Source organism: Pelodiscus sinensis, chromosome 2 (genome assembly GCF_052426305.1).
Source record: "Pelodiscus sinensis isolate ZL-2025 chromosome 2, ASM5242630v1, whole genome shotgun sequence".
NCBI lineage: Eukaryota > Metazoa > Chordata > Testudines > Trionychidae > Pelodiscus > Pelodiscus sinensis.
In genome coordinates, this window is record NC_143053.1 from 139003111 (window position 1) to 139017164 (window position 14054).

General features: G+C 45.2%; 1 protein-coding gene across 3 annotated transcripts in view; it reads left to right on the forward strand.

Annotated features, from left to right (window-relative positions):
- SEMA5A (semaphorin 5A) overlaps positions 1-14054 on the forward strand; it is a 553406-nt gene that overhangs the window by 175843 nt on the left and 363509 nt on the right. The gene's annotated exons all lie outside the window — the stretch shown is intronic.

A 14054-nucleotide genomic window follows, 5' to 3' on the forward strand; every position in this document is an offset into this window, starting at 1 on the left:
CCAGGTCTGGAACAATAGCAGCATTATAGGTTGGCAAGGATTAAAGTGCATTGGCAGAGCTCTGTGTTGAAATTTGCCTGGCCCAGTGCCAGTTAATCAGTTAACTGGGTAAGCATGCCGGTAAGGCAATGCTTACCGTGTATCTGGTTAACCCTTTACATCCGTACTTCTGTCTCTGCTGTCTGGCAGCTCTTACAAGATACAGCCCTAAATCAGAGTTAAAACAGAGGCAGAGAGCAGAAACAAGTTGAAATGTATCTTGGACAGGCTAATACAAATGATTTTATGAACACTGCTCACCGTTCCCCTCTAAAGGTACTCATAGGATTAGATCCCCCATTTTCATTTGTAATGAAAACATAAAATGGATGAATACAATATCTTCTATATATACTGTATTTTCTGTCCTTTTGGTTACCACTGCCAGGCCCACCAATGCAGGGGTGGGGAAGGGTAAAGGGTCTGTTGTCTCTGGGGCCCAGCGATTCAGAGGGGCCTGCTTCTCCTAGCTGCCACTACTGCTAATGAAACAGCAATGGTGGCTGGAGTGCTGGGCCCTTTAAATCACCACCAGTGTGTGCCAAGCTGTGTGTTCCATGCAGCTCTGAGTGTGGCGAGAGCGGGGAAGGGGGGGGGGGGGCTAATAATCATAGAATCATAGAATAATAGGACTGGAAGGGACCTCAAGAGGTCATCGAGTCCAGCCCCCCGCCCTCAAGGCAGGACCAAGCTCCGTCTACACCATCCCTGACAGATGTCTATCTAACCTGTTCTTAAATATCTCCAGACAGGGAGATTCCACCACCTCCCTTGGCAATTTATTCCAATATTTGACCACCCTGACAGTTAGGAATTTTTTCCTAATGTCCAATCTAAACCTCCCCTGCTGCACTTTAAGCCCATTACTCCTTGTCCTGGCCTCAGAAACCAAGAGGAACAAATTTTCTCCTTCCTCCTTGTGACACCCTTTTAGATATTTGAAAACCGCTATCATGTCCCCCCTTAATCTTCTTTTTTCCAAACTAAACAAGCCCAGTTCATGAAGCCTGGCTTCATAGGTCATGTTCTCTAAACCTTTAATCATTCTTGTTGCTCTTCTCTGTACCCTTTCCAATTTCTCCACATCTTTCTTGAAATGTGGTGCCCAGAACTGGACACAGTACTCCAGCTGAGGCCTAACTAGTGCAGAGTAGAGCGGCAGAATGACTTCATGAGTTTTGCTTACAACACACCTGTTGATACAACCTAGAATCATACAGGCAGTCCCCGACTTACGCGGATCCGACTTACGTCAGATCCGCAGTTACGAACGGAGCTGCCCCGGAGTACATGAACTGCGGGACCTTGCGGTCCCGCGGCCCGTGTACTCCGGGCGAGAAAAGCTGCTCCGCGTCTCCCTGGTCTGCAGACCAGGAAGACGCGGAGCAAAGCCCCGCTGCCCGAGTCCCCCCCCCCCCCGGGGCTTTGCAAAGCCGCGGGAGGGGGGGCGGGCTCAGGCAGCGGGGCAACCCAGGCGCGCCTGGGCTGCCCTGCTGCTGGCTTCTCCGAGGCTTTGCAAAGCCGCGGGGGAAGCCGGCAGCGGGACAGCCCAGACACCCTAACCCTAACCCTAACCCTCAGAGGCTTTGCTCCCCGTCTCCCTGGTCTGCAAAGCCACGGAGGACCCAGGCGGCGGGACCGTGGTGCGTCTCGGTCCGCCGCCCACGTCTTTCTGGTCTGCTGGGGTGGGGGTGGGGAGCGCAGCTAGTATGCCCCCCCCAGCAGACTAGGCTTTTCTCCGGACGCCGGTGGCAGAGCAGCTGGGGTGCTGCCGGTTGGTCCCGCAGCGCCGCTCTGGGCACTACTGGTCCAACCCAGCAGCACCCTAGCTGCTCTGGTCCTGATTCAGCCGCTGCTGGTCAGTTTCAGCAGCGGCTGAATCAGGACGCCTGGGGCAGAGCAGATGAGGTGCTGCTGGGTTGGTCCAGTAGCACCGAGGAGCGGCGCTACTGGAGCAACCCAGCAGCACCCCAGCTGCTCTGCCCCAGGCATCCTGATTTACCCGCTGCTGAAACTGACCAGCGCTGACTACAGGAAGCCCGAGGCAGAGTTGCTCTGCCCCGGGCTTCCTGGAATCAGCTGCTGATCAGTTTCAGCAGCAGCTGACTTGGGGACGCTTGGGGTTCTTAAGTTGATTCTGTATGTAAGTCAGAACTGGCGGTCAGTTTCAGCAGTGGCTGAATCTGGACGCCAGTTCCGACTTACATACAGATTCAACTTAAGAACAAACCTACAGTCCCCATCTTGTACGTAACTCGGGGACTGCCTGTATTTGCTTTTTTTGCACCAGCATCACACTGTTGACTCATATTCAACTTGTGGTCCACTATGACCCCTAGATCCCTTTCCGCCATGCTCCTTCCTAGACAGTCGCTTCCCATCTTGTATGTATGGAACTGATTGTTCCTTCCTAAGTGGAGCACTTTGCATTTCCCTTTATTAAACCTCATCCTGTTTACCTCTGACCATTTCTCTAACTTGCTAAGGTCATTTTGAATTATGTCCCTATCCTCCAAAGAAGTTGCAACCCCACCCAGTTTGGTATCATCTGCAAACTTAATAAGCGTACTCTCTATCCCAATATCTACATCATTGATGAAGATATTGAACAGTACGGGTCCCAAAACAGACCCTTGAGGAACTCCACTTGTTATCCCTTTCCAGCAGGATTTAAAACCGTTAACAACAACTGTCTGACTACGGTTATCCAGCCAATTATGCACCCACCTTATCGTGGCCCTGTCTAAGTTATATTTGCCTAGTTTATCAATAAGAATATCATGCAAGACCGTATCAAATGCCTTACTAAAGTCTAGGTATATGACATCCACCGCTTCTCCCTTATCCACAAGGCTCGTTATCCTATCCTCCCACTATTATTATTTATTGGTTGATTTAAAGTTTACACTTTAGGGGTATGTCTACACTACAAAGTTAATTCGAACTAACGGACTAGCGGAGCGCTTAGTTCGAAATAGGTAAATCGCATTGTACGAGGACTAAGCCTAGTTCGAACTTACTAGTTCAAATTAAGGGGTGTGTAGCCCCTTAATTCGAACTAGTGGGAGGCGAGCACTCCCCAGCTTTCCCTGGTGGCCACTCTGGCCAACACCAGGGAAACTCTATTGCCCCCCTCCCGGTCCCGGACCCCTTAAAGGGGCACGGGCTGGCTACGGTGCCCGTGCCAGGTGCAAGCCTGCCAGCACCCAGCCAGCAGACCCTGCACCTGGCACGGCTTGAGCCAGCCACCCGATGCCCCCCAGTCCTCCCCCTCTTCCCGGGACCGCAAGAGGTGGGCACCCACCTGGTCTAGTGCGGACATCGTGGACCTCGTCCACGTCCTCCACACTAGGAACAGGAAAGTGGCCGTCTAGAGCAGGAGAGCTGCCAGCCTGGCCACCCAGGAGCAGGTTTGCATGAAAATCAAGGTGGTCCACTGAGACCCCCGACCCTGAGCCCTGAGCTTACAATGGCCGTCCTGGGTCAGACCAAAGGTCCATCTAGCCCAGTAGCCTGTCTGCCGACAGCGGCCAACACTAGGGACCTTGGAGGGGATGGACCAAAGACAGTGACCAAGCCATTTGTCTCGTGCCATCCCTCTCCTGCCTTCCACAAACTTTGGGCAGGGACACCACTCCTACCCACTGGCTAATATCACTCCATGGACCCAACCTCCATGAATTGATCTCACTTCTCTTTAAACTCTGTTCCAGTTCTAGCCTTCACAGCCTCCTGCAGCAAGGAGTTCCACAGGTTGACTCTTTGCTTTGTGAAGAACAACTTTCTGTTACTAGTTTGAAGCCTGCTACCCATTCCTTTCCTTTGGTGTCCTCTAGTCCTTCTGTTATGGGAACTAATGAAGAACTTTTCTGTATGCACCCTCTCCACCCCACTCCTGCTTTTATAGACCTCTATCCTATCCCCCCTCCATCTCCTCTTTTCTAAGCTGAAAAGTCCCAGTCTCTTTAGCCTCTCTTCATATGGGACCTCTTCCAAACCTCTGATCATTGTAGTTGCCCTCCCCTCTCCCCCTCTCTCTTCCCCTCTCCCACCTCCTTTTCCCAGTCTCCCCGAGTTTTGTCAAATAAAGAGAGATTCTATTTTTGACCACATGTTTTCTTTATTTTGTACATCAAGAAGAGGGGCTAGGGAAGGGTAAGTGGAAGGAGGTGAGGGAGGAATGGGGTACGAGCCCCCAATGGGGAGGACTGGGCTGGCTCTGCGGGCTTCTGGGGGTGGAAGCTCTCCTGCAGCCCCCCAATTGCCTCCTCTCCCCAGATGTCAGCCTGCGGCAAGTGCAGCCGGTCTGATGGCCGAGTGCTGTGATGTGCCCATTGTGGGCACTCAGGGCACTTCAAGCCAGGACTGCTTTGCAAGCGGGGCACCCCTGAGAACTGTCTGTCCGGGGTGGGGGTCGGGTCCCTTTAAGCACAGCCCTCGGCTAGCCTGAGGTGGCATCTCCACGCTCTAAGTCCTCCTCTGATTCCCTGCCGGCACTGCTTCCAGCCATCCTTAACCCCGGTTCAGGGTCCACTTAATGTGGTCATGCTAGTTTGAATTAGCAAAACGCTAATTCGAACTAGTTTTTTAGTCTGGATGCATTAGTTCGAATTAGCTTAGTTGTAATTAACTAATTCGAACTAAGTTAGTTTGAATTAGCGTTGTAGTGTAGACATACCCTAGGTTAGCAAGTTACAGAGCTTGTATGTGTAGATATGTACTATCACACTTTTTTCTTCAAATTATTATAATCAGTAAGCACAATGATATGGGCTCCTCTTTTATGGTTCCTCAAATACCAACTTTTTACTTTGATCAAGTGACCAATGACCCTGTTTTGGAAGAACAAAATGTGTTGTGGAAATTGCTTTTGGAAGGTTGGGGGTAGTTAATCTTTGTGTGTCGAACAGAAAGTTGGTTTCTGAAAGATTTTTTAGTATAATTGCTTACTATGATGAAATGAATGATGAATTTTCATTCATCATTATTATAAATTATTGTTAACATCTGATATAATGCATTTAATCTGGTGAGTTATAAAATAAACGATTCTGTGCCCCAGTATTTGAAGATAAACGGTGATTCAAAGAAATTAATTTGAACCTCAAGTCATAGCAAACTCAGTGGGACTATACAAAGAATAAAGTACTACTCTGTGAGTAAGCGTGTAAATAAAGCCCTGCGTGGATACAAAATTTGTATCTGTATCCTCATCCATATCTACAAAATGATCATCTATCTCTCTGGATGTGGATACTCACAAATATAAAGAGGATATTAGTGGAATTGCAGGGTTCTAAGTATCAGAATCTAGGTGTATTATAAGTGGAGCTGTTAGCACCGCTTGTAGCTAAGATTGCCCTGAGCCTTCATAGTGTTGCCAACTCTTGTGAATTCATAGCTTGTGACCTGGTTTTAGTCCTAGTTTTGCTCCAGAAGGCACCGCTTTCAAGTTATTTCCAGCCCTGCCAAGGGGCAAGCTTTGTCTGATTGTCTGTTTTTTCCACTTCCATGCCTCCTGGGCAAGAAGAGCCAATCAGCTCTGTTGCAGGAGATCAGCCTCTCTCTCTGTTGTCTTGTAAAGAGTGAAAGGACTGTTTGGGTGGAGGAAGGGGGAAACATCTGATACTATTCTCACAGGAGGGGAGGATGCATAAAGTAGCTGAAAGAGCCCAACAGATCAGAGGCCTCCACTCTTTCATCCCTCCTCTCCTCCTGTGAATAGTGGGGTCAGTCTGCTTTCTTCTTCTTCTGCCCTTCCTTCCAGGTATATCTCCATTCCTTCTGTACCAACCTGGGAAGAAGGAGAAAAAGACTTTCCTGCAGCTGTCCTCCAGGTCATGTGGGGTGGGTGTGAAGAATCGTGGGATCTGCAAGAACAGAAGTGAACTTGGCTGTTCTTGGGGAAAAAAAGAGTTCAGGAGATCTGGCAGTTTTTTTAAAGAGATATAGTTTAGTGCACAAGCTCAAAGTGTCAAGTGCATAGGAAAGAGATGAAATACAGTAAGGGTGTGTCTAGACTACATGCCTCCTTCGACGGAGGCATGTAGATTAGCCAGATCGGAAGAGGGAAATGAAGCTGCGATTAAAATAATCGCGGCTTCATTTAAATTTAAATGGCTGCCCCGATCTGCCGATCAGCTGTTTGTCGGCAGATCGGGGGAGTCTGGACGCGATGCCCCGACAAAGAAGCCTTTCTTCATCGACACAGGTAAACCTGGTTTCACGAGGCTTACCTGTGTCGATGAAGAAAGGCTTCTTTGTCGGGGCATCGCGTCCAGACTCCCCCGATCTGCCGACAAACAGCTGATCGGCAGATCGGGGCAGCTATTTAAATTTAAATGAAGCCGCGATTATTTTAATCGCGGCTTCATTTCCCTCTTCCGATCTGGCTAATCTACATGCCTCCGTCGAAGGAGGCATGTAGTCTAGACACACCCTAAGAGACCACCCTGGTTTAACCCAAGAGTCTTCTATGATTTCAGACTTTTTAAAAAAACATGCAAAATTAGGAACTAGGTCAAATTATGAAAGATGAACATGAAAATAAAATCCCTGAATATGTAGGGAAACGTTAGAAAGACCAAAGCACAAAATGTGCTTAAACTAAGAACATAATGGCTAACAAGAAAACATTTTGTACATACTGTCAAAGCAAGAGTAATAGGAAGTACAGAGTAGACTCATCTGTCAATGTGGAGGGAAAGATTAACAGAACATGCAGATACCTCAAGTATCAAATGCCTTTTTTGTTTCAGTTTTCACCAGTAGTGATTGGACAACTGACAGTAAATTAGGTAGGTTCTGAGGCTAAAATATGGAAAGAACAATTTAAATAAATAGTTAAACAAGTTAAATGTTTTCAAGTCAGCAAGACCTGATGAAATACACCTCAAGAACGTGTAAGGAGCTGACTGATGAGATCTCTGATCTATTAATTATTTTTGTGAATTCATGGAGAATGGGAGAAATCACAGAGGACTGGAAAAGAGCAAATGTGGTATCTATTGATAAAAAGGGGAATAAAGACAACCCGGGGAATTACAGACAAGTAAGCCAAACTTCAGTACCAAGAAAGATAATGGAACAAATAATTACACAATCAATTTGTAAGCACCTAGAGGTGATAAGAGGTAGACTAGATTAGTCATGAACAAATCATGTCAACCCAATCCTTTTTTGACAGAGTAACAAGCTTTGTGTATAGGGGAAAAGAAATAAATGTGACATGTTTCTACTTTTGAAGGTTTTGATTCGGTCTCACATGACCTGCTCATTAACACATTACGGAAATATAGCCTAGATGAACCCTACTGTAAAATGAAAAACCATACTCAAAGAGTAGTTATCAATGACTCACAGTTAAGCTGTAAGGGCATATTGAATGGGGTCCCTTACGGATCTGTCTGGGTCTGGTTGTATTGAATTCCTTCATAACTGTTTGGCGAATGGGATAGGGAATTCACTTGCACCATTCGCAGGTGTTACCAAGCTTGGAGTTGTTGAGAATAATCCTCTCCTAAAAAGCAGAGTCCAAAATGATCTTGGCAAACTGGAGAAAAGATCAGAAATAAATAGAATGGCTTTCAATGCAGGGTATTGTAAGCAAGACATGCTTCCACTATACTCAACACTGATAAGGCCTTTACTGGAATATTGTGTCCACTTTGGGGCAATATATTTCGAGTATGATATGGACAAACTGGAGAATGTCCAGAGGAGAGTTACATAATTGATAAAAGATCTAGAAAACATGACCTACAACGAAAGATTGACAACATTAGCTTTGATTAGTCTGGAAAGCAGGAGGAGGAAGGGACATGATAAGTCTTCAAAATGCAAAAGGCCCTTATAAAAAAAAGAAAGTGATAAATTGTTCTTTTTATCTACTGAGGATAGGACAAAGTAATTGGCTTAAACTGTGGCAAGGAAACTTTAGGTTAGACATCAGAAAAAACTTCCCAGTAGGAAAGGCAATAAAATACTGGAACAAATTACCTAAGGAAATTGCACAATCTCCATCATTGGATATTTTAGATAAACACCTGTCAGATATTAGCATTTCTTAGTGACCAATCCATGGACCAGCGCTGGTCCTGAGCACTCCCTGACACAGTTTAGAAGACCACAAGCAAGTTTCTACTATCAAAAAGATTGAAAAGCAGTGGTCTAGATAATACTTAATTCTGCCACAGTGTAGCAGACTGAACTAGATCTCTTGAAGTATCTTCCAGTCTTGCATTTCTGTGAGAGACAAGAGACAGATGGTGGGGCTGACAGGTTAAAATGGAGGTGGAAGTTGGGGTGTGTGTGCATAAATCATTGCTGGGTTGGGGGACAGACAGCTGTGGGATTGGGAACAGAAATAATTAATTATAGATGAAGAGTTTTAGGAGAATGCTGCAAGATCAGGCAGCCTTTTACACACAGCTTTAGAATTTGAGCTCATTTGGGTCCTTCACCCAGAGCTCCTGAATGGGGCCAAATTACCTTACTATATAAATTGGGAGGAGTTGGTAAAACTGTAACTGCTACACACAAATTGGGGATGAAAGGAGGGAGTTCAAAAATCAAAAGGCAGAGCAATCTCATTGTTTTTAGGGCCTGGCTCATGATTCTTGAGCATGTGAGGCTGGCATTATATCTTCGTTTGGCTGTGTGTACAGTTACTTATAATTTTGCCTAACTTTAGCCACTTAGGCTGAAGGTTCTGTTTCCAGATGCTCAACAGAGACTTGTTGGAGTTTGAAAGCTAAATTCTCTTAAACTTCTGCTTCATGGTGTGGTCCATTGTTGGCACAGATGGGCTGAGCAGGACTTTCCTTGCAATTATGTCTGCTGGGTGCCAGCTGCCTTGGCCCCAGGCAAAGAAACAGAACGGAGAGAGAATGGCTCTCCCGGGCTCCACCTGCTGGAGCCAGGGATCATGAAAGAAAATGAAGCAGCATCCTGACTGAAATGCAGAGGAGTGAAGAATTAGGGGGCAAGAGAGAGGGAGTTGGAGAGGCCGGAGAGTGGGGAGAAATGGAGAGGAACCAGGAGGGAGGTGTAGATGCAGATGGGGATACGGTCAGTATCTGAGGCCTGTGGGGTCAATAGGAGACGGGAGGGAAGGAAATGGAGAGAGACAGGCACGTGTGGGATTGGAGAGAAGCAGAGGGGGAGAGAGACAGGCATGAATTTATTTTCACAGCACCCCGTGAGGTAAGGCAGAAGAAAATGTGTACAGTGTACCCTATGTGGAGCACCTGCTTTCAGATGCTAAAGGATTGATTTTTTTTTAAAGAGAACTTGGCATTTTGTAACATTTACTTGTTCAAAGCACTGCTCCGTTGACCTTAATTGTATCTCTCACTTCTGCAAATGAATCTCCAGGGTCTAAAGGCAGGTTCCCAGAGAAGAAAGAACATATAATTAGTGACCTCCTGTGAAAAGTTTGATTTCAGTGACTTGCCTGATGTTACAGAAACTCTGTGGCAGAAACGGGGTAGAATCTAGTTCTGCAGAGTAGAATTCAACTGCCTTAAACACAGGAATTTTGGGTTACTTCAATCCTTTGCGTTGTTTACTACATACCTTCCACTTCTTCAAAAAACAACACAGGGGTCCTACAGACAACAGTGTCTTCCACTGCATAGCTTTGATTAATCTCCAAAACATATCCATCCTGTGCACTGAATGGAGCCAGGGGTGCTTTGGAAAAAATAGTGTGTGATCAAAATGCAGATACACAAGGGGCAACCTTAATTAATACATTTCCTAACTGTTGAGTGCTTGATTTTGCAACCTTAATGTTGTTTAAGTGTAGGATCTTTCTGGACTGGTTTAGTTTATAATATATATAAAATGTAAACATTAAATTTTAATACAAAATATTTTAGACTCATTTCCATATTCACATGGTACAAATCTGATAGTTGAAAGTGAAAAAGATATAATAAATATTAAGAGTTGACTCAGGGCTCCTGCTCTAACCGTATTTCAGCCCAAATTTGGGAATATGCCCTGAATTTGACCTGCTGTTGTTTGTACAATTTAGCCTTTGTTCTCTTTCCATGCTCCTTCTTATGCCACATGTTCCAGTATTTTTGTCTTATAAATGGGTGGCTTTCCCAATCCGAGTGATCTGCTTCCCTATACTGAGAGTGGAAGGTCACTCATCCCTGTAAGGCCTCTCATGGTTAACAGGTAAAGTTCAGTGCCCTCCTCCAAGTGAAAGATCCTTGGGGAAGTTGGATTGGGACACCGTCCCTTTCTTGCTGCTGCCATTGACTGTCCTGAAACAACAACATATAGGCTACGTCTACATTGGCATCCCTTTCCGGAAAAGGGATGCTAATGTGACGAGTCGGAATTGCAAATCCGCGGGGGATTTAAATATCCCCCGCGGCATTTGCATTTACATGGCTGCCGCTTTTTTCCGGCTTGGGGATAAGCCAGAGAAAAGCGCCAGTCTAGACGCAATTCTCCGGAAAATAAGCCCTTTTCCGGAGGATTTCTTATTCCTACATCAGGCATCAAAAGATAAGCCAAAAGAGATTTTTCTTCTTCAGGATTGGTTGGGAGGGTGTAGAATTGCATGGAAGCCTTGGGGATTACCTCACGAGGTTGTAGAATCTCCATCACTGGAGATTGTTCAGATTAGTTCAACACCTGTCAGGGATGGTCTAGATAATATTTAGTCTTGCCTCAGTGCAGGGGGCTAGACTAGGTGTCCTACCAATGTCCTTCTAAACCTACACTTTTATGATTATGTGGCTTTTGCAATTTGAACATCCAAACATATAACCCTTGTGCATGTATCCTGCAGGATGGGGTTCATGTTGCTGTCATGAACTGACCTTTGCAGTATTGGCCCCGCCCTGGGTGTCAGCTCTGCACAACTGCTAGTTGTATTAATTTCTACAGGAAGGCTCTTTCCTGCTCTGTGTAGTAGCTCTTGGGGTTGTTATCACTGCTGCAGGAGGAATGCAGAGTTCTGAAGTCAGGTCTTGCAGAGAAGTAGCCTTTCTTTGAAATCTACATTAGATTTTGAAAAAAAGAAATTGATCTACTGTCAGGTCTGAGTCTCAGAGATGAGGCATACCAACCAGGGGCTAAGGGTAGGGGCATGAAAGGTTAACTGGCACTCTTAACTGATGATGTTTATCAGTTGCGGATAACTATTAACTGTTGGGGGGCTGGAGTAGCTCCCCTCTCCCCCAGGAGGCCCATTGTGAACAGGGACTGCTCCAGTCACCTTGTGCAGGGAGGGAGCTACTCCAAACCAGGAAGGCTAGAGTGGTCTCCCCACCTGAGCACCTTTTAACTGGTTAACCGGTTACATTTTATATCCCTAGGTAAGGGCATTCAGAATCCTGTGGAAGTCATTTAAAAGCATGCAAATGCCCTTAGTTTACAAAAATACTTTTTACCTTCTTAAAATTTTGTTCTTTTATAAACTAAACAAGATTTGTTAGCTTTTGCCTTGCCATGGTAGTAGTGAGTTAATTTATTATGTATTCCCTGAGAGACCTATGGGAAGCATAGTAGATGAACTGCAAACTACTATTAAATAAAATTAATTGAGTGAGAATCTGCTGAAGTATAAGGCTGAATAGGTGCAAAACAAATAAATGCAATTTTAAAAAGTGCCCTGGAGTTGTCATAGTAACATATGGGACGGGAACTTGAGTTTCTACAATGGTCAAACATTCCTTTCCATTGCCTGTGTGCCACTCAGCTTGCAGGATATTATAGGTGATGATCCTGTTGAACAGCTCATGGAAGGCATATCATTTTTATACTGATTATACTTTCATCTACATATTTTTAGATGGAGAATTGTGGTGTATCTCAGAGCCAACTGCAAGAGATCCCACCACCCCTTCCACATCCAGTAGAGAACTCTCCATTCACTTTTTAATCTGATAGTTAAAGAGAAAGGAGCGAGATTGCATGAGATGCTTGGAAGACTTAAAAATATACTCAAAGGGTTCTCTGTATGATTTTAAAATATATCTTTCTGTATCTATTTCTTATAAATGAGGTGCGGATAGCCATGAGATTAATCACATTGCATAGCAATTTATCTATAAATGCACTTCTTCTGCCTTATCTGTTCTCTGCCTACTATTTCTTCCCCCTGGGAACTATACAAATAACCTAAAAGAGACTTTACTATTCATGAAAATGTCATAACTTTAAAATGATTTATCTTAGTCCCTTCAAAATCTTTGAGATATACATTATATATATGTAATGAATGCATATATTGGTGTAAATCAGGAGTAACTGAGGTTACTGGAGTTAAGTGAGTGTAAATTGAGGTCATACATATGTGGAGATGATATTTGGGTTACAAAATGGAAAAGCATGTGATAAATTTTGGTCTGTGTGCATGTATATTATGTATATATGTGTGAATGTGTATGAACAGTTTAAAGAGCTAGGACATCAAAGAGCTGTGAAAGCTGCAATTCAGTTAACAGAACAGAATTTGCAGCATTATTTTTTAATATGTATGTGCAGATATATGTATGTATCTACTCAAGGCCAGATTAAGCTCTTTTTAGGCCCTAGGCACTCTCAATTGTACGTTCTTGAATTAGACTATATAGAAATATATAAGGGAGAAATGCCTTGTCACTTACACACCTCATATTACCAACTTTAATTTTTGCTCTTGAAGGTGGTGCAGTGTGTGAGAAATTCATGATACTTCATTCTAAAATAGCAGCCATTTTGTTGGATGCTACGATTATACTTAGGATTCACCTGATAACTAATGAGGAGAAAAGTAGGGATGATATTGCGCCACTACAACTGTAAAGTCTACAACTGCATTGCTCCGCAGAACTGGTAACTTGGCAACATTCTGTTTTAAGATCGTTCAACTTCATTTGCTAAAGAACTGTCCATTGGCTGATGCTGGCCATACATTTCCACTAGAAACAGTGTTTAGTAGTAACCTAAGATTGCTGAAACAACTGTGAAATGCAAGCACTGTAGTAATAAGCAGTATTCCCTGCCCTCTAACAATAGAATCCTTTTCTTTCCATACCTTAACACCTATGTAAACTTTATTTGAAATGTAATCATACAAATGTCATGAGATAGGCCTATCCATGTAATTCTTATCTACAAAAGCAACCTAACTGCTTTACAATGGAAAAACACCTATACAAGAGAAGCCAGATCCTGCATTAAGATCTGCTAATGCAGAATCTCTCTACCATTTTTGTCTGCTCTGGATCTATCTCCCTCAAACAAACTAATATTTAGCTCAGGCTAACATCTCCAGGCAGAGTACTTCCTGTTAAACTCAATATGGCCTAAAGCAAGCTCTTTATCTTACCTCCTGATACTAGATAGGGTTGCCAGGTGGCTGAAAGAAAAATACCGAACCCCCCATCCCAAAAGAAAAAACCCACCGGGAAAAAATTTTGTTGAAGGAAAAAAAAGAGGAGAGCGGGGAGGCAAAGTTGTTGAGCTGCTGGGCAGGTAATCATTAAAAAACAAAAAAAAAACCAAACCCGAACACGCTTCATTGGAGGGAGGAAGGGTGTGGCCAGGAAGGGAGTGGTGCTGGCTGAGAGGGGGGGGCCTGGAAACAGCTAACGGGGGGAGGGCAGCAACGGGGCTAGCCGGGGGAGATGGGGGGCCAACGGGAAGCAGGGCTGGTCGTGGGGGGGGGGGGGGATTGGGTGGAATGGGGTTGGCCGCGGGATATCGGGGGAGGGCGAACCGGCCAGAAGGGAGCAGGGCTGGGCGGGAAGCACAGCTGGGGGGGATCAAGGGCTGTGAGGGTGGCTGGGAAGAAGGGGGAGCGGGAAGCAGAGCTGGCGGGGGGGCCAGGAGGAAGGGGGAGCAGGAAGCACACCTGTCCCCCTATTTTACCACACAGATGCCAGCACCCACCCCCTCTTTCCCCAGCTACCTACCCCATGTAGTCTGCTCCCTCTCTCCTCCCCTCGTAGACCAGCAGGATAGAGAATGCTGGGTTCCTCACATAAAACTGCAGCCAAGCCCAGCTG